The sequence below is a fragment of the Phyllostomus hastatus genome, unplaced genomic scaffold (genome assembly GCF_019186645.2).
Source record: "Phyllostomus hastatus isolate PE091 unplaced genomic scaffold, TTU_PhHast_1.1 phas_contig_86, whole genome shotgun sequence".
Taxonomy (NCBI): Eukaryota; Metazoa; Chordata; class Mammalia; order Chiroptera; family Phyllostomidae; genus Phyllostomus; species Phyllostomus hastatus.
In genome coordinates this window covers 75206814-75228983 of record NW_025333977.1, presented here as the reverse complement: position 1 = coordinate 75228983, position 22170 = coordinate 75206814, and the positions used below count along the sequence as shown (strand labels likewise).

General features: G+C 35.6%; 1 non-coding gene across 1 annotated transcript; it reads right to left on the bottom strand.

The window, feature by feature from the left end:
* Positions 1-21354: 21354 nt before the first annotated feature.
* Positions 21355-21461, bottom strand: LOC123827680. The gene has a single exon (XR_006787321.1). It is a non-coding gene; the product is annotated as a U6 spliceosomal RNA (small nuclear RNA).
* Positions 21462-22170: the final 709 nt, after the last annotated feature.

The following is a 22170-nucleotide window of genomic DNA, read 5'->3' as shown; positions in this document are numbered from 1 at the left end:
AGCACGGGCTGTGGAGTTTCTTATCAATAACCCCTCTATTATTGCTCTATATGCTATGTATTAATTTGATCAACAAGGGGCCACTACAGTCTATCACTGCAGTGATCCATACACTGAAGACTCCCTAAGTACATGTTGACACAATATTGCAGCAGTGATCCATGAATTATATGCACTTCAGATCTGAGTCATTACAAGTTTAATGGGAGAAACACAGCAATTCCACCGAAAAATGCCAGTTTTGACTCTTTGATCAATTCTTCCATAAATGCATTTCCAATGTCTCTCAGTAATGAATATTTTTCGTGAACTACCCCTGCTTATTGTTTTGTGACTTTATCAACAATAAAAGCCTTATTTTATACAGGCTATATTTGAAACTCCTTGAGTGCCACAGAAAAGATCTATGGAATGATTTACATACTAGTATACACATTATTCTTTTGTGAATGATTGAAAACACTATTTTAACCTTCTTAAAGACTAGACATAATAATTACTCAATAGACTTAACATGAAATAAAATTAAATTTTTATTTGGGTCATTCTTCAGTCTGTTCTTCATTATAAAGCATTCATGAAGTTACTGTCATGGCACACCGAGCACAGGACATGTCACAACATTCCCTGGTTTTAGCATTTATTCCTTTGATTCCATCATCTCTCTTTTAAATATTAAATTTTTGTAGTACATATTATGCAAAATAGTGATAATTTCTCAAATACTTATAATGCGGTTGCTATATGTGTTAGACTTACAAACTTCTTTACCCTGCTGAATGCATACTAGGCACATGCAAGAGGCTAATCATGGAGATAGGAAGTTGAATAAAAAGAAAAAGAATAAAGGATGAAGAGGGTTTGGACAAGTCATCCCAAAGTAATATTCATCAGAAATGGGAGGTGAGTTGAAGGCAATAGGTAGAAAAAGAGAAGACAGTGAGAAGGAATTCAGGGAAGATAAAAATATCAATGGCTTTTCTTTTATCAACAAACCCAAGATTGAGTTATTTTGCCTTTATGGTGTGTGTAGAGGCAGAAAACTGTGGAAAATGAAAAAGAGTTCATTGTGAGGATTTCACAGAACTTTTCCCGCCAAAGTTTCCAGTTTCCCATTCTTTTCCAAGGAAACCTATATCTGACACTGTCTTTCTTTCTCTGTTTTGAGAGACAGGACATGTAGTAGTTATGGGTTAGATTGCCAGAGTTCAAATGCTGAATATCTTTGTTATGTGTTATGGTAAATTGGGTAAATCAGAAATCTGTCTTTGTTTGTTTGGTTTTGGCGTAGTTTAGTTTTTTGTTTTTGTTTTGCTTTGCTTTTTACTGTAATTTCCTGTTCTTGTGAACTTAGTTTTATGTCTCTGATTACTTTAATGTCTTCACTTAAATGTTTCTTTAATTTTATCCTATTATTGCATTTCTTGAAGTTTGATTTCTCCAGGTGGTTGTGTTTGTTTCCTCTCGTAGTAATTTTTGTTCTTGTGAAGTGTGTGGGTTTTCCTGTGAATATAGGTTTAGCATGCCTTCTTTGATTATTGTTCAATGTGCTCTGGATTGTAGAGCACATTGCACATTCCTGTGCAAAAGTTTTATTTTCATCTGCTGGGAAATATATATTTTATTCATTGTATGTAATGGGGTTTTCATCTGAGTACTGTAATTTCAGATCCAATATCAACAGAAGGTATAAGGTTGGGGCTTGTATTCTACTGTACAAGGGGGCTTGTATTCCACTCTTTCTTCTAACCATGGCACCTGGTAAACTGCTTAGCTTCTTTGTCATTTTCTAGAGCCAGTGAGTGGAGCTGCCTCACCTCCAGTTCATGGCTTGACAGCCCATTTTGGTTCCTGGGTTTCTGTGCAGAGTTGACATCCAATTCTCCCCTGTATACAGGTCTGAACTTCATCTCCTGGCTTAGTGCAGACAACTAATGTCCAGTCCTACAAGGCTGTCACAGCTTCAATTACCCCAAGTGCCTTTCAGCTTCAATTCGGTTCACCTCTGTAATTCTGAGTTATCTTTTTGTTTCATAGTTATAGAGATTTTGCTCTCCTTTATATGGTTATACTTCATCCAGAATTTTCATTTGCTTAGTGAAGCTGGCTGAGGTGAAATGACATGAAGGTGTGGAGTGGACTTTGTAACTGAACCCATTATTTAGACACAAAACTAATTTAAACTATCTAAGATTTTGCTTTGTTTGTTAAGATTTGTTTTTTTGACAATTTAATGAGATAATACATGCAAAGTTGTTAATACAGTACGTGGTATATGAAAAGTGCCCAATAAAAATTAGCTGGTATTATTAGCTAATCCAAATTTGAAATTTTATATATGAAGTATTTTATATATTATCATGTACCAAAAATATTATTAATAGTATAATAACTATTTTACATAAGTATATAACTATAACATATATATTTAAACACTTGGGCCTTATTATGTGCCCAAAAGTATTCTAAGCACTTTATAAATATTCACTCATTTATTTCCTACAACAATCTTATGAGGTACAATTATTATACCCTATTTAATAGCCTATTTATGATTACTCCTATTTTACAGGTGAGGATACTGAGACAGAATGACCTTAAGCAATTATGTAAAGTCATACATCTAGTCATTGTAAAAGCTGTATTTCAACATACATAGTCTGGTTACCAAGCCAGTTCTATTCATACTATGCTGCTTTTTTAATGTTTATTGATACTATTTTTTATTCATAATATTAAGAACCTTCTCCAACTATATTTTCACAGTAAGCAATGCTTTCTAGTGGATGTTAGATATCAAGGTCTACTGAAGCAATTCTTTGTAAAAATCAAAATCACGTAACAGAATGCAGAAGAATGCATGTGGGGTGCTGCTCTGCTGAAGCTATTTGTGCATCCAGATAAAGCTGAAGCAAGATCAAGATGCTGAGTGGATGTCTTAAAAAATGGTTTGGACAGGCACTTTCCAAAGGACAATATACAAAATCACACAAAAAAGTGTACAGTATCATTGGTCATTGTGTCATTTATCAATTTATGGCCACTCAGCTCCAAATTTCACCTTCAATATGCACTCTGTAATCGAGTTCCTTTTAAGTATTCATCCTTTAAAGTGTGCTCAATGTTAAGCCTTCTCGGTGGAGGGCGCCAGAGGAACGTTGCAGGAAGAAACGTCTTCTCTCCCTGCTAGTTTCCTGGTGCTGCAATATGCATGGGGTGTGGCTGGGAGGACATTCACAGGAGTTCTGCCACGACTGCAGGTCTAGAGAGCATGGATCCGGAGACCTCGCAGTCTCAGCCAGGGCAGGTGGGAACCTCCCCACTGCCCTCAATGAGGAAGCCAGCACTCCAACAACCTCCTGCTGGCACAAGGACCCTGATTCCCTCTGCAGGCACCAGTGTGACCTCATGAGACTCAGAGCGTCCGGCTTTACTGCTGCTGTCACTGCAGGGCAAGAGTGGTGTGGGGTCCGGCTTCTCACTCATCTTCTTGTCCTTGTACTGGGGGCTGACCACCTGCTCCCTACTTACATTCCAGGGGACTGCTTTGTGTGCCCAGCTTTGCAGACCAGCCTTAGCTTGGACAAACCTGGCAATTTTTCACTGCCCAGTGATCTAACCCATACCTTCTTCAAGGTTTGAACTTCAGTCTTGAGGAAAGGAGTCCATTTCCAGGTTGGTCCTTTCTTGGGTCCTCTCAGTACTAGGAAACCACAAGGCTTTATATATATATAAATAGTTTGGTATATATTATATATAATATATATAATAATTTATATATACACATAATATATAAATGTATATAACAGTTTGTATATTATGTATAATGTATACAGTAGTTTGATAATTTCTTATATTAAACTTCAGTTGTTTAATCCACCATGTGGTTTCTATCACCTGTTCTGACCCAGACTAATGCCACCATTAGACAATGCAAATTAAAACCACCAAGAAATACAATTTCTTTAGAATGGTCCCTCAAAATTTTAAAAGTGGATAATACCAAATTTTGGTGTAGGGCACCTGGAACTCTCACTCATTTTGGGGGGCAGTATAAAATATTATTGGCCCATTGGAAATAAAGCCTTACCATTTCTTATAAAACTAAACTTTCACCTATCCTATGTTGTATTAATTCCACTCCAAGAAAATAAAAACGTGTTCATAAAAAGGCTTGCCTAGGAATGTTCTGAGAAATTGTGTTCATAATAGCCCCAAACTGAAAACAAAGAATGTTCATCAAAAGGTACATAGATAAAAAAACTATGTTATATATATAACATAGTTTTATATTCACTTGATGGTATACTACTCAGTAATAAAAGGCAAGAAAATACTATTGATATGAAACAACATGGATGAATCTCAAAAATATACTGAGTTAAAGAAGCCTTAAACAAATTGTTCATATTATATAATGGTATTTTTATTGTTTTCTAGAGCAAGTAATGTAATATTTGGTAGAAGAAAAAAGCAATGATTGTCTCTGGGAAGAGTACAGTTAATTGGGAAGGAACTTGCAAAAACTTTCTGGGCTGATGGTATATTCTACCTCTTGATATTCTATACTGAAGTAGCAAGAATGGATCTTTAAAAAATGGGAGTTTAGGTTATGCAGGTTATGCATTTGTCAAAACTTATCAAACAGTACTGTTATGATTTGTGCATTTCATACTACACTTAATTTTTTAAAATAAATTATATGTGTGTATATATATTTTTTGTGTGTACACACACACACACACACATTAAAGTGGTTAGGTGGAAAGTATACTGAATCCTGTAAATTATTTTGCAATGCATTCAAAATATAGATGAATGGATAAATGCCCAGGGGGTGATAGTGGATATATATTAAAGCAAATATGGAGAAGTGTTAATCGTGGAATCCTTAACAAGGTGGTTGGGATATGGGTGTTTACTTAAAATTTGTTTTTTCAATTTTACTATGTTTTATAAAATTTTCATAAAAAGTAATTGGGGAAGTGCCTATTCAGGTTCTTTGCCCATTTATTAATAAGGTTGCTTTTTTTAATGTTGAATTTTATAAGTTCTTTATAAATTTTGAATATTAACCCCTTATCAGACGATCTGTGAATATGTTCTATTCAGTGGGCTGTCTTTTTATTTTGTTGATGGTTTCCTTTCCCATGCAAAAACTTTTTAGTCTGAGGTAGCCCTATTTATTTTTTCTTTTGTTTTCCTTGGTGGGGGACATATCTAAAAAAATATTGCTGCAAGAAATGCCTGAGATTTTACTGCCTATATTTTCTTCTAGGAATTTTATGGTTTCATGTCACATTTAAGTCATTGATCCACTTTGAAATTATTTTTATGTGTCGTGTAAGAAGATGGTCTAGTTTCATTTTTCTGCACCTATCTATCCAATATTCCTAACACCATTTGTTGAATAAACTATCTTTAGCCCATTGTATGTTTTTGCTTCCTCTGTCAAATACTGACTATAAACACGTGGGTTTATTTCTGGAATCTCTATTCTGTTTCATTGATCTGTTTCATTGTGTGTCTGTTTTATGCCAGTAGCAGGCTGCTTTGATTTCTATGGCCTAGTAGTATTGTTTGATATTAGGTAACGTGATTCCTCCAACTTTGTTCTTCTTTCTCAGGATTGCTGTTGCTATGCAGGGCCTTTTGTGGTTCCATATAAATTTTTGAAATATTTGTTCTAGTTCTTTGAAATACATCTTTGGAATCTTGATAGGAATTGCATTGAGTCTATAGATTGCTTTGGGTAGTATGGACATTTTAATGATGTTAATTGTTCTTATTCATCAACATGGTATGTGCTTCCATTTATTTGTATCTTTTTCAATTTATTTCTTTGATGTCTTATAATTTCCAAGTATAGGTCTTGCAGATGGCCAATGGACCCTTGACAAGATGTTCAACATCACTAATCATCAGAGAAATGCAAATTAAAACCACAATGAGATATGACTTCACACCTGTCAGAATTCCTATCTTCAATAAATCAACAAATATCAAGTACTGGCAAGGGTGTGGAGAAAGGGGAACCCTTTTGCACTGTTAGTGGGAATGCAGATTGGTGCAACCACTGTGGAAAGCAGTATGGAGATACCTGAAAAAATTAAAAATAGAACTGCCTTATGACCCAGCAATTCCACTACTGGGAATTTATCCAAAGAAACTCAAAACACTAATTCTAAAGAACATAAGAACATACTCATTGCAGCATTATTTACTATAACTCAGATCAGGAAGCAGCCCAAGTGTCCATCAGTAGATCAGTGTATAAAACAACTATGGTATAGTTACACTAAAGAATATTACTTGGCCATGAAAAAGAGGAAAATTTTACCCTTTGCAAAGCGTGCATGGATCTGGATAACATTATGTTAAGTAAGATAAGCCAGTCAGAGAAAGAAAAATACCATATGATTTCACTCATATGTGGAGTCTAATGAACAAACTGAACTAACAAGCAAAAACAGAGACAGGCTCATAGATGGAGAGCAGGCTGACAGTTCTGAGGTTGGAGAGGTTAGGGATTGGAGGGAATGAGCGATAAGGAAAAGGACTCATGGACACAGACAACAGTGTGGTGATTGTGTGGGGAAAGGAGGTTTAAGGGGAATAAATGGTAATAGAAAAATACAATAAAGAAAAAAGTTTAAAAAATAAAGGAAAAGCTAAATAAAAAAAATAATTGGAAAAATACTGGAGGTGATTAAAGCCATCATACATTTTTGTCTCAAAACTGTTCAAACCTGGCTTGCTGGGAGATCAAAGTGCTGGTTTTATATGTGTTGTGAGCTGACAGTCTCTTTTGAGTTCATGCAACCTCACTCACAATACAAGTGTTTTTTCCAATGCTAAAGACTGAGGAACATTTACTGGCTTGAGTTTCCTGTTATAGCACCTCTCTTTTCTTACACTGTATTGTGGTCTGTGTGGTAGTCTAGAGTGTTTTTGTTTTTGTGATGAAGGCATGTGTAGTTGTATGAAGGTATACATTTTTACTCTGTAATTGTTATACAACTTAGCCTGACTTTAAGCCATACCACCTAGAACTAATGTATAAATGGCTTCATTCATCAGCTTTGTGTTCCATACATGTACATCTTGATTAAGTTGTAAATTCTCCAGTGTAGGACCCATCTTCTATTCATTTTGCATTCTCTACCCAGAGAATTCCATAGACACAGGAGACACTTACATGATAATAGTGTCAATTATTTAGATGTTTAAAACCTTTAGAAATATTTAGGTAATGGCTGGATGCTCACCAATAATATTTTTTTTTCACTCAGTGGTAGAACTAAGATTATATAGTTTACTCAAATACAGAATCTTTGACTTTAAAAAGCCTATATTTTAGAAAGTTCCAAATAGCTTTTAGTTGCTGATTTTGTTTTTATACAGATGAAAAAGAATCCACAGCTACTGGAGTTCCCTTTGGTCATAAAGTCACCCTACACTCCCAACATGTTATAGCCATGTAAAGATGCTAGTGAAGGCATCCCTGGGAAATAGATATCTAACCAGAAGTAAACCACAGACAAGCACAGAGCAGATGAGATTACAGGTGGACTCATAGCCCTGAAGTAATGGTTTTCCCTTAAACATTTGTTTATCTTTCAAATTGCAAGAGGAAAACTTCAAATAAAAAATAGGAGGCACTGTTATATATAAGTATGATATGTTTTGAATCAAACTTCCCAGTACCAAGTGTTGCGCGTGGGTCACCGGCCAGCAGTGACCACGGAACGCTGTGGATGGCTCGACAATAAACACGCGAGAAATAACAACATGCACAGAGACAAACTAGTTTCTGTGGGGAAGTAGGGACAGAATGGCCACCCCCCCTAGTGGGGAGCGCGCCGATTTACAGTCCATACCTGCTTTAATTGGGCTCATGCTACACAATAACTCAGGTAAAGTATAATACTCATTAGGGGAAGTAAGGAACCATAGAAAACAAAGAACTCTGCCGGTCTATTGAGTTGGGGGTCAAAGAGCTGTAAGGCTGAGGAACAAAATAACTTCCTCCTAAGACCCTTCTCATTCAACTGAGAGCGTTCCAAACAGAGAAGGTTTCACAGTAATTTACATGTTCTTTCTTAGGCCTGATCACCCCGGGAAATCCGCACTTCCCAGTACCGAGCTGTACTACCCTGTCCTTGTTTCAGGCTTAGGTGGAGCACGGGAACTAAGGCCACCGAGAGATAAGGAGATTTTCTTCCGGACGCTGAGAACTCAGACTTTGTCAAAGCCGAGGAGTGAGGGTCCATCACCCCCTTTTGCTGCAGCCCCCCCCAAGTCCTTCTTTTGGGGGGCCTCCCAAAAGTGATCGTGCCTGGCTTGGGTTGTTCCCCCGTGGGGAATCTTACCCGTCTTTGGCTAACCGACCAAGCTTTTTGGGGTTCAGCAGCAGAAGCAGCATTCCTGCCAGAGAGATAAGCTTTTGTCTCCTTGCCGGCTCACGGTTCCAAGGGCGTTCCCTTAGCCTTAGCTAGGCGGGGGTTTCAGCTTCTGATACCAGTCAGGGCGGTTCCCAACAACCAAGAATATTTTTTTCCTTCCATATAAACTATTCAGGGCAAAATCCCAAACAAAAATAAATTTCTTTATTAATAGGTAAAAAAGAAAATTAATTTCAAAGTCAATAGGCCATGGATTTATCAGCTCAATTCTAACTTGAAGCCTTCAAAACATGCCTAAAGTACAAATCAGGAAAATACTAGGACATTTACCAAGAGCCATGGTGCTTTTTATTGCCAGTTGTAAGACCCAGGAGGGTGAGGTTGGCTACCTGCTTGAAGATTTCTCAGAAGCAGTCAGTTCTGTACTGAGATTTGTAGACATTACTGTTGAAATTAAGGAGGCTGGCTATTAGGCACAGGACAGGATCAGCATGGAAGGCAATTACTGAAAATCCTATAATGCGTGACATGATGAAAATATGCTGAAATGACAGAAATATACAAAAATCTATATATAATGGTGGTGGAGGAAGCTGGGGAAATAAAACTTGTCAATATTTAATATTTTCCCACACATGTTATCTAAAATAGATAAGCAATCTAGTTTCAAGAGACTTAGAGAGACCAATCCACTTTTAACTTAGCTTAAATAAAACAAAATATTCATTAAGACCATAAGCATCTTTGATTCTCATGACACACTGACCACAAAACATTCTGATTATTTGGGTTTTCACATACCATGGCTCTGGGAGTTGACCTTGGTAAGGAATATGAACATTTGGGCCCACTGATAAAGTTTATCTTTAGTTTTTTTTTTTTTTAAGAATTTATTTATTTATTTTTAGGGAGGGAAAGGAGAGAGAGAGAGAGAGAAAGAGAGAGAGAGAGAGAAACATCAATGTGCGGTTGCTGGGGGTTACGGCCTGCAACCCAGGAATGTACCCTGGCTGGGAATCGAACCTGTGATGCCTTGGTTCGCAGCCTGTGCTCAATCCACTGGGCTACGCCAGCCAGGTAGTTTTAAATTAATCAAATTTTTAGTTCAAAACAGTCTAAGTTTGTATATTCTATGTACATAATCTGAAATTTGGATAACCCCTTGATCAACAGATATTAAATGTTCAGACTTTGTAGGGTGTTGTAAACTGCAAGACAGCTGGCATTCACACAGTTGTCTTGCATTTATTCCTGACTTACACAAGCAGCTGCTTGTTAGGTTTTATTTAATCATATTTATGGCAATTTTACATATCTTTACCTAAAACTCTTGAAGTGTGTATATATACACACCAATATTAACCAATATAACTTTAATTTTCTTGCAAATGAACATATGCTCACCAATTATTTCAAATTATTTCCACTATTGCATAAACCCTGTAGTAAAATTTTTTGTTGTGAGTATAATCATACTTTTTAATTAAAAATACTAACTAGCTGAGATAGCATGATAGGGTATTCTTTTCTCAAAGCCTTCTCCTCTAAAATTTAAGGTACAATGGAGTTTGTTAGTCTTCCTCTCTTGTAATTTTCAGTACTCTTATGTGGCAAGGGGAAGAATATAATGTATATTATTAATGGTTGCCCATCTGATTATTTACTTTTAACATATTAATCATAAGCCAGGGGCCTTTTTAGGCACTGGCCTGATCTATGACATATCTGATAGTTAAAAAGTGGTAACAAAAGCCATTTAGCCCACATGGCTTCAGGGAACGGGTTTAGCATACCGTGAATCCCATGTTTTGTCTTATTTACACCACGTACCTGTGCAACCTTTATTCTGTTCATGTACTTGGAGTCTAATTTAATTTATTAAAGAGGGTGCATTACTCACTGAACCTGAACATGGACTTGATGCAACTATACCTATTATAAGCTAATTGTGCTGTGTTGAAATGGAAGCTGATAATGATGTGCAGTGACAGGTTTAACAAATTTTCGATTATCTCATTCAATTACTTTTGGTGCATCCCACTTATCAGCAAGCCAAACACTTAATTCATTTATGGTTTTGACAAAGGATATGAGATGAGATGATTCATTAGGGAGACTCCCGGGACAGGTCTTGCACTCTTGATGCTATTAAACAACTCCCTCAGTTGTTCTACAGGTTGATTTTAGAATCTAGCTGTGTGGTAGAAAATGCAGTGTTTGCCAATGTTCCAATCTGGAAACAGGTTATCCAACACACTGGGATTTGCTTTAATGTGTAAGTCAGCAAATTAATATTTGTGGCTTATGAATGTACATGTAAAAGTGAAGTTATTTTTGAAGATCAATGATGAGTCAGTTATTTATTTTATAATTGATTCAGTTCTAAATTTACATTTATTAGTTCTAACCTATTGAAAAGCAAAGATTTTTAAAAGAGCGAAGATCACATATTTTAATTATATTTTTATAATTCTCCATAAATGATGCTAACTAACCCTTAGAAAAATTCATTTAGAATATTCTTTTTGAGCAAATAAAATAAACCAAACACTATATAGTAAAAGAGCATTTTAAAGTTTATCCATAGATAAAGACAAGTTCATATTGTTTCTAGAAATCTAAGTGTTGATGAGAATCTGGAAGATTTTAAAGGCAGAAAAACAAAAATGGTGAACAGTGGCAGTTTCTTTGAGAGAGTTTACGTTATATATCAAATAGAAGTTATCTCTTAAAAAACAAGCTGCAAACCTATCTGTGATGATTAAAGTCTCTTCTCCCTTTTAATCTTTCTTTTCAGGAAGGAGGTAATTGAGTAATATTGACATTCATTTGCTGTGGTCATTTGGGCTTTATATTGCTGAATAATCAGGTGTGCTGTTAAAGGGGCCATCCTTCAGGATTTTTGTGGGACACCTGGTTCATTATTGGATGTACATATTCAGTATGACAAAGATGAAAACTGATACATAATAATTCTAGAACTATCTTTGTATACCAATTTGCTAAAAGGCAATTTTAGAATCAACCCTACATTGACCAGGGTGTAATGATTTGTAAATTGCTATGAAATATTATTATATCCTGTTGGAGCATGTATCCAATGTTCTATCACAATTAGTGATATAATATTTTTGTCATAATTATTAGTGCACATTTCACTAAATTATATGCAGGCTTGTTCTAAGGCTGTCCTTCCTCAAAGGCCTGCCCACAACTCTAGCCCAGACTTTGCAACTGCTCATCTGCAAGATTGATGCATTTGTATTCTTCCAGGAAAAGTAGGAGTTAAAACTGATGCCTGCTCCAGAGATTTGTAATTTAACCTTGTAATTTAAGATCTAGTTCTCATCCACATTTTTGGGATCATCCTTTATAGTGCATGCTGTTGTGGCTGTCCCCATTCTGTCATCCTGGTGCACTCACTTTTAATAGCTTGCATGTGCCCCTTTGACTAACTGACCCAGGGGCACACAGATGACCCTCTGTGCCTCAAGGTGAGCCCAGCTCTGTGGTGTAATTCATGCCACATAACCCCTAAGGGGACCAGGCTGAAACCTGTCTCCAGGACAGGCCACCTCTCTGACTAGCTTTCTCCCTACACCCCATTTTACTTGCCGCCCTTCACTTCTCCTGAGAGCACTGCTCCAATAAATCAGTTTCATAAGAACCCCCAATTTATGCTGTGCTTCTAGGGTGCCCAAACTGGGATAGTGCAGGTGTGATGTACAGTTTAACAGTGAGTCATTCAGGACTTCATTATGATCCACAAATGATGGTGATTTATATATTTGACAATAGTAATGAACAGTGTTTTAGACATTACTTTCCATAGTTTTCTGAGAACCCAGACTGTATGGATGATATTAAAATCTTTCTTTAATAAGAACATAGAAATGTGTCTAAAATGTTACTTCCATCTTTATATTTAAAATGATGATTTGAGGAACTCTCTCATATAATAAGCCATCTTTTGATTGATGAAGGTTGCAGGAATAGTGAGAAAAATTAATTAAAGGCTAGAAACCTTGAAATGAAGTCCTCACCTTGTGTTTCTTGATGTGAATTTTAGAGTAGGCATGTCATTTCTCTATGATTTATGTAATGCCCCAGAAAAGGTGACAATGATAATAAAGAGCTAAAATTCAGTCAGGATGTAGTATGTATTGGTGATTGTTTAAACACTCACTCATTTGATTATTTTGAACCCTTTTGACATAATTATCTTTAACACAGAGATAAAGAAACTGAGAATCAGGCTCTTTAAATGCTTTTCTCAATATCATAAGTCTCTGCTGTGACAAAGTAAGAATTTAAACCCAGATTTATTGGATCCCATAGCTCAGGCATTCCTTGCTGTACTTCTCTCTAAGTTTTAAATGTCCCGAGAGGATAATTAACCTAATGGAGGTGTTGAAATAGGTATTGGTGGGGATGGGAGGACAGATGGGAGCAATAATTGGCTTGCTTTCATGACTCCTTATTTTTTATACTATCTCTAACTCCTCTGCTGAAAGAACTATTTTTCACTCTAGTTGAGTAGTGTTTGCAAATTTTTCATTAATGATTACAGTAGTTTTATATTGCTCTTATAACAAGTTACCACAAAGCTAGTGTCAGAAACAACACAGCTTCTTTACCTTACACTATTGCAGGTCGGAAGTCAGACATGGGTCTTATTGGACTAACATCAAAGTATTAGAAGGGCTGAGTTTTTCTCTGGAGGGTCCAGCAAGAATGTTTCCTTACCATTTCCAGTTTCTGGAGGCCACACTCATTCTTTGGCAGGCAACTCCCTTCCTTCTGGTTCAAAGCCAACAATGTTATGTCCTTGTGACTCTTCTTCCTTTATCACATTTCTTTCTCTGACTGGAGCCAAAAGAAGATTCCTGTTTTCAAGGACTCATGTAATTCGATAGATAACCACCCAAATAATGCAAAATAATCTCTCCAGCAGAAGGTCTTTAACCTTAATAGCATCTGTCAGGTCCCACTGCTGTGTAACATAGTCACAAGTTCCAGGGATTAGGGCATGGACATTTGGAAGGAGGTCATTTCTCTGCACAGTAAGGGAAATGTATTAATAATTTTTACCAGTATATTGTTTCAAAATAATAAAGATGTTTAATTTTTAGAGGAATCTTTTTTGTTATCTATTTTTTCCCTAGTGTTCTCTATACTACTCTTGGCAGATATTAGGAACAGCAATTATGACAGTGCTGAGTCTGGTTACAATGGCAACCAATGTAATGTGATTTGTCCTTGACAGGACAAAGTTCCTCAAGGAAGCAAAGCCCAGGGGAATAGCAAAAGTGTGATTAGCCTATCTGATTCAATAGTTTTGATGATGACTAAATAGTACTGACCATGGCAGCAATTTTAAGTACATTCAGCATCCCAAATGTCATAGTATAAAAGCTTTATCAAACTTTTTATCTATAAATCATGCTTTGGTCTCATATTTATCTGATCTCAATTTTTACTTTCTGCGTAAAGCCGCTGAAGAAGTATAAGTTTTTCCTGCAAGGTGAGTCTGCTTGGTTTGACCAGATTCTGTCACTCAGGTGTAAATTGTTTATATAAGATTTCCTCTCATAAATCATTGCCATGAGATAAAGACTCTGTTAGCAAGTTCCCTGTGAGAGGTAAATGTGCAGTTCACTCTTATGGAGACTTTAGTTCTATCAACTAGGTCAGATTTCATTAATTTTGTTGAGACAATGTAAATTATTTTGCAGCTGTACTATCTTTTTCTTGTTTGCTCTGTTTTTCTATAGACATTTTGACCTGAATATACATCCCTAAATTTCTGACCTTAATTCAATTAATGTCTGCAATTTGATTCTTTTTCTTCATTCAGTTAAATAGATTCTCATCCAGTTAATTCTTCCATTTACCTTCTCCTGAAGAGTTTCTGAAATAGTGTTTTTTATAATTTTTTTGTAAATAAAATATGAAATAAATTAACCATTATTTTATTTACTAGTTTATCTAACTTGATTAATGTAATCTGCTAATAATGTGGTTTTTTTGTTTCTTTCAAAATCAAAACTATCCTTGATGTACTTTCTTTTTTATTTTTTTCCTCTGGCTTTGAATATAGTGTTAATTTGTTACATATTAGTTTTTTGGTTTACGTGTATATATGTGACACAATCTTATGTGGTTGGCAATGGTGTTCTCTGGCAATCTAGGAGTGTTAATTATCATCTAAGGGGATAAATAATCATTGTTTGCTTGAAATTCCTTCCTAAATATTCAGTTGCATTTTTTGGTGATGCTTTTGTAGTTTAACTCATTATAACAGAAGCATTATCTTTAAGGCCTTTAGTAGGGTATTTTATAATTTTGCAATTGCTGTTTTTATTGTCACTGATGCTATTATTTTTTTTTGCCATAATGTAAACATCTGAAAAAGGCAACTTGGATGAATTGCTGAGATGAGGTGCTGAATCCTGAAGAAATCCAAATATTGTTGTTTCAGGTGTATATACCAATAATATTTTAAAATGGAGGTGTTTGAAGAAGTGTCAAGGTACATCTAAATCATATCCTTAGACTTGTTTCAGATGAGAAATACCCTAGTTCATATTTAATACAACAACAACAATAAAATATCTGTGGTAGATAGAATTCTAAGATTGGCCCACAATCGTTACCTGCTGGTGGGAATTGCCACCTCTTTAACACAGGTAAGAACTGTATAAACGTAATGGGATGTCATTCCCATGATTAAGTTCCAGTATGTGGTAAAGGGTAAAGTATTTAGCATATGTAATTAAGGTCCCTAATTGTCTGGCTTTCAGTTATTCAAAAGGAGATTATCATGGGAGGGCTTGACCTAATGAGATGAGCTCTTTTTAAGAGGATTTTAGAAGTGAAGATGGAAGAAGTCAGAGACAGCAAAGCCCCAGCAGATCCACTATTGGCTTTGAAGAAACAAACCACCATGTCATGGAAGGACCACGTGGCATAGAAAGGGGGCAGCCTCTAATTGCTGAGGGCCTCAGTCTCCCAGCCACAAGGAACTGAATTCTGCCAACAACAGGTGAGCTTGGAAGAAGATCCTGAGTTCTAGATGAAAATGCAGCCCCAGGGAATAGCTTGACTTCCTTTGAGGAAACTTCGAAGGGACCCAGCTCACCTGTGATCAGACTAAGGCTTCCTGGAACCAGGGAGAAGATAACTTTGGGGAGTTTTATTACATAGCAATAAAAAAAAAACTAATATAGTAGCTAACATTTATTTATCAATTTTCTTGTGTATCACTTTGTGTACTGGTTATTTCATAGATAGTTCTATTTGATACAACAGCCCTATGGAACAGCATTATTATTTTTACAATTTTAAAGATAAGAAAACTAAGCCTTGCAAATGTCAAACACTTAGTGCAGGTCACAGAGCTGGTTGATGCAAGAATTAGGATTTGAACTTGAGCTTCAGTCACTTGGCTAGACTGTGTTCCTTAATGTGAAACATTCCACAGAATAAAGCAAGTCAATTTTGTTCTGATTACCATCTATTCAAATACTGTCTTTATCTTGTGCATATCCAACAAAAGGTGACAAAACTAAAGAATAAGCAGGCTTTGATGAAATCCATTTTTTCTAGATGGTTTTATAAAAAGACCTTTATGCAAATACTTTACCAATTATAGAAGAAAATCTTCTTGAAAATAAATCTTTTTTCAAAAGTCACTTAATTGCAATTTTACCTGGAAAAAGAATAATCTCTTTCCATCTAACAGGTAGTAATGAGAAGTCATTATCTCCCACTCTTCTTTAATTAACATCAATCCTGATTAGTCAGAATAAATTAGGCTCTTTGTCTTTTTCAATAGTTGTGGTTCCGGTATAGGAGCCATTCAATTACGTGTTATCACTTACAAAAGGTGTCAGTATAATTATACTACTGTATTTCACATTTTCCTTTTAAACATATTTCACTGTTAAAATGTTAAGTTTTTGTTTCTTTTTCCTTAAAATATAGGAATGTAATGTTCTATAATTCTTATATTAAAAAACAAAATACACATAAGTTTTATTATAAATTTTTATAATGAAAACAAAATTTTTATATTAAAACAGTTTTAATAAGGCTCTGGAATTTTAATAGTTATTATTTATCACAATATACACTGAACACAATAGTACAAATATCAGAAGTACTAATTGACTGTTACAACAAATTGGGGCAAGGGGGTGTAGTTAAAGACACAGAATGAGTGATTAGAACATGGAATATAATTTAAAATCCAAATTTATAGTTTGGCATATAGATACAGAAATGAAGGCCTTAATTTAAAACATTATATTCCATTCTCTTTTTAGGGTTTTATGCATGCACTGAGAGAGGCGCTATTTTGCTTGCTTTATGATCAAAATGATCCCCCAACCCCCTTATGATCCGTAGAAACTAAATGATGTAAATACAACTTTAATTTTCTTTTTTTATTATGGGATGGAAGTGGGTATACAAGTCTTGCTTTACCTAGGTAATTGGCACTAAAATGGAAATAATTATTGGCTGCTATCCAGATAAGTTAAGATGATAACAATAAACATTATGTTCTTTCAACACCATCACAGAAGTACTATTTTCTGGGTTAGGACTGGACTATCTAATCTCTCAGTTTGAAGAAAAGTAAGAAATGGTACTATATTTAACCTTGCTTTGAAGAAAATCTTTATTCTGTAGCCATATCTAGAAAACCTGTTTAAGATCAGAACTCCTGGAGCGGGGGGCCACTTCCAGACCTCTCAGCAGATATCAGGGTAAAAACAAGTGTCAGTTGCTATCCTGGCAGCATTTGTTAATTGTACTTCATAGTGTGGCTGCAGCTTCTTTCCACACTTCCTCTGCTTTCACATTTTCATCAGCACAGTCTCTCTGTGGTGACTTTTCATGCAAAACTCCCAACATTTATTTTTTTGTAAACTACAGAAATATACCTAAAATTATTTTTCTCTAAGAATTTCAGATTATTCTCTTTTCTATGGCATTTACTTGGAATTTTTAAGGTTAACTGATTGTGTTTGAAATATAAATGAAAACAGAACAGTCTTCATGTTTCTTGAACTAGCAAGATCACAGATCACAGACTTTGCCCAGAAGAAACCAAGTTCTTTATTTGCAACTAAAATGATCTTTTTAGACTCATTTGCTCTGCTTATTCAATATGGCCATATGACAAAAACGGTTTGGGTATAGCAGCTAAAGATAAACTGATCTTAGTTATTGTCTCTTCTGGCCTAACTTAATAGAGATAATTTAGAAATAAAACCAGGAAGGGGAAGGGAAGAACGGCTATAGATTTTGTACTCTTCTACCAATAAATGCTTAATTTTTTAATTAATATAGAAGAAAAGAAAGCTGCAGTAGAAATTTGAGTACTAGGAGGAGAACAGACAATATGCTTTAAAACAAGACTTACAGCCCTGGCTGATACAGCTCAGTGGGTTGGGTGCCAGCCTGCAAACTAAAGGGTCGCTGGTTCAATTCCTAATCAGGGCACATGCCTGGGTTGTGGGACAGATCCCCAGTAGGGGATGCATGAGAGGCAACCACACATTGATATTTCTCTCCCTCTTTCCCTCCTTTTCCCTCTCTCTAAAAGTAAATAAATAAAATCTTTAAAAATAAAATAAAAATGGTGTGGTGTGTAAGTAATTTTAAAAAAGCAAGGCTTACAGTACAATACAGAGATTGAATCACTAATTTATTGTTTTTAATAAGTAATTCAGTATAATAACCATTTGAAACTTATGAATTTAGCCCTTTTAAATAAAACCAGTATTTGTTGAGCATGTTTTATACTTTGTGAACTAGGGGATTACAGTTCAAATAAGCACAGTAAGTTATATATGACATGCATATTTAAAATTATCAGAATGATTTTGGAAGAACTCATAGAAGCCCACTGACAAAACATTACTTGTTTATATAATAGTTTCTAAACAAATGAGACCATTTCCTACAAGCCCATGAAAATGCCCTGTGCCTAGTATCTCATACAGTATTCAGTACATTTTTGTTCAGCTGAAATGGACTTATTTAAAAGGGCAGGCATATTTTTTGGTCAATTTTTTTACCCCTAGCACCTAATATAATACCTGAGACATTAATTAATAATAAATGCTGACTATTTATTTCCAAATAAATAAATTTGACTGTGCCTTCAGAATTTCATTTTGATGTTGAGCATGTGTTATTTTTCAGTCTTATTTCAAGTTTTCCTAAAATTAAAGGCGTGTGAAAAAAAAAAAGTCCAGGTGGCAGGAATTAGAAAACATGTGTTAGTCTTAGGAGAGACTGCTAATGAAGAAATCTTTATGAGCTCATAAATCAGTGCTTTATCAAAGTGTCTGAACACCATCTGCATTAGAGTCCCTTGCATTGCTGGCCCACTCTGGGACTGTTGAATCAGAATATTGTAGGGAAGCAAAATTTACCTCCCCAAAGTATGTCTCTTTGGCAAGAGGATTATTTCAGGCTATGTATGGTAAACTGGGGGAGAAACTTAGCAAGAACTCTTTGTTCACATTCCTCTCTGTGTCCTTTTGTCTCTGCATGGGGTGGCAAGTATTTGTTTATGAAACATTTGCTCTTTTCCATCTCTGAATTATTTCTGTGTTTTTGCAGAGCTAACTCATCACTACATTTAGCTGGTTTTTCTGTGCCTCTCAAATCACCATCCCAACCCCTCACTTTGACAGCCATGGTTCTAATATCCTAGTAGCTAGGGTGGTAGGTGGTCACAGACTGGGAGAAGCTCAGTGTCAGCAAAGCTCTGCCTTTTAGAGACTTTTTCTTAGCTTTAGCATCAAGATCATGTTCCAGGTAACTGTACCAGAAATCTGAGCTTTGGATAATTGGTTTGATGTATATATATATATATAAATTTTTCAATTTTTTTTGTTGTTCAATTACAGTTGTACCAATCCCCCCCCCAAAAAAATTGCCCCTGCTCTACTCACCCCACCTCCCATATTCAATCCTCCATCCCCCTGACATTGTCTTTGTCCATGGGTCCTTTATACATTTTTCTCGACTTGCCCCTTCCTCTTCTTTCCCCTGTTATCACCCTTCCCCCTCTCTTCTGGTCACTATCAGTTTGTTCTTTATTTCCATGTTTCTATTTATATTTTGCTTGCTTATTTGTTTTGTTGTTCATGTTCCAGTTATGGGTGAGATTATATGGTATTTCTCTTCTACTGCCTGGTTTATTTCACTTAAAATAATGCTCTCCAGTTCCATCCATGCTATCACAATGAGTAGTTGTTCCTTCTTTCTTTCTGCTACATAGTGTAAATATGTAGCACTTACACTTACATTATATGAATATAGCACAGTGTTTTGATCCACTCATTTACTGATGGGCACTTAGGCTGTTTCCAGCACTTGGCTATTGTAAATTGTGCTGCTGTGAACATTGCAGTGAATGGGTTCTTTTGAATTGGTGTTTCAGGATTATTAGGATATAATCCCAACAGTGGAATTGCCAGGTCAAAAGGCAGTTCTATTTTTTTTTTTGAGGAAATTCCACACTGTTTTCCACAGTGGCTGTACCAATCTGCATTCCCACCAATAGTGCACTTGGGTTCCTTTTTCTCCACAATCTCGCCAGCATTTGTTGTTTGTTTGTTTGTTTGTTTATGATGCCCATTCTGACTGATGTGAAGTGGTATCTCACTGGTTTAATTTGCATCTCTCTGATGGCTAGTGATGCTGAGCAACATTTCACATGTCTCTGGGCTCGTCTGTATGTCCTCCTTGGAGAAGTGCCTGTTCAGGTCCTTTGCCCATTTTTTAAAATTGGATTGTTTGCCTTCCTGCTGGGAAGTCATGTGAGTTCTTCACATGCTTTGGAGATCAAACCCTTGTCCATGGTATCATTGGCAAATGTATTTTCCCATATGGGTTGGATCCCTTTTCATTTTGCTGATGTTTTTGTTAGCGATGGAGAAGCTTTTTAATTTGATGTAGTCCCATTTGTTTATTCTTTCCTTTACGTCCCTTGCTCTAAGGGATTTCTTGGTGAAAACATCGCTACACAGAATGCCTGAAACTTTCCAGCCTATGTTCTCCTCTAGGAGTTTTTTGGTGTCATGACATATTTAAGTCTTTTATCCATCTTGAGTTTATTTTTGTGTATGGTGTAAGTTGGTGGTCAAGTTTCATTTTTTTTGCATGTAGCTGTCCAGACCTTCTGACACCATTTGTTGAAGAGGCTGTTTTTACTCCATTTTATGCTCCTGCCTCCTTTGTCAAGTATTAATTGACCATAGAGACATGAGTTTATTTCTGGGCTCTCTATTCTGTTTCATTGATCTATTTGTATGTTCTTATGCCAGTACCAGACTGTTTTGGTTACAGTAGCCTTGGAATGTAGTTGATGTTAGATATTGTGATCCTTCCTACTTTGTTCTTCTTTCTCAAAATTGATGAGGCTATTTGGGGTAATTTATGCTTCCATATAAGTTTTGAAATGTTTTCTGTATAACTGGGAAATATGTCATTGGTATTTTAATAGGGATTGTGTTGAATCTATAAATTGCTTTGGGTAGTATGGACATTTTGATGATGTTAATTCTTCCAATCTATGAATGCGATATATGCTTCCATTTGTGTATCTTCCTTAATTTCTTTTTTCAGTGTTCTGTAGTTTTCTACGGACAGTTCTTTTACCACCTTGGTTAGGTTTATTCTTAGGTACTTTATTTTTTTTGTTGCTATAGCAAATGGAACTTTTTCTAATTTCTGTTTCTGATATTTCATTGTTGGTGTATAAAAATGCCTTCAATTTCTGAATATTGACTTTGTATTCCCTTGTTTTGCCAAATTCACTTACTAGATTGAGTAGTTTTTTGGTGGAATCTATATGATTTTCTTTTCTTTTAGCAAAATCAAAAAATTATTTAAAAATATAAAAAAGAAAAATATGGGGCTATCAAAACATATGGAATGCTTCACGAATCTGTGTGTCATCCTTGTGCAGAGGCCATACTAATCTTCTCTGTATCATTCCAGTTTTAGTATATGTGCTGCCGAAGTGAGCACTATAGGGTTTTCTATGTACACTATCATGTCATCTTCAAACAATGACAGTTTTACTTCATTTTCCAATTTGGATGTGTTTTATTTGTTTTTCTTGACTGATTGCTATGACTAGGACTGCCAATACTATGTTGACTAGAACTGATGAAAGCAGACATCCTTGTCTTGTTTCTGATCTTAATGGGAAAGTTTTTAGTTTTTGCCCATTGAGTATGATGTTGGCTGTAGGTCTCTCATATACAGCCTTTATTAGGTTGAGGAATGCTCCCTCTAATGCCAGTTTGCTGAGTGTTTTTTTTATCATAAAAGTGTGCTGTACCTTATCAAATGCTTTTTCTGCATTTATTGATATGATCATGTGATTTTTGCCTTTCCTTTTGATTATGTGATATATTATATTTTGATTTGTGAATATTGTACCATTCTTACATTCCTGGGATCAATCCTACTTGATCATGGTGTATGATCTTTTTAATGTATTCCTGGATGAGGTTTGCCAATATTTTGTTGAGGATTTTAGCATTTATGTTCATCAGCAATATTGGCCTATGGGGTTTTTTCTTTGTTGGGTCTTTATCTGGTTTTGGGTTTAAGATGATGCTGGCCTTAAAAAAAGAGTTTGGGAGTCTTCCCTCTTCTTGGACTTTTTGGAATAGTTTGAGAATGATAGGGGTTAGCTCTTCCTTAATCATTTTGTCAAATTCTCCTTTGA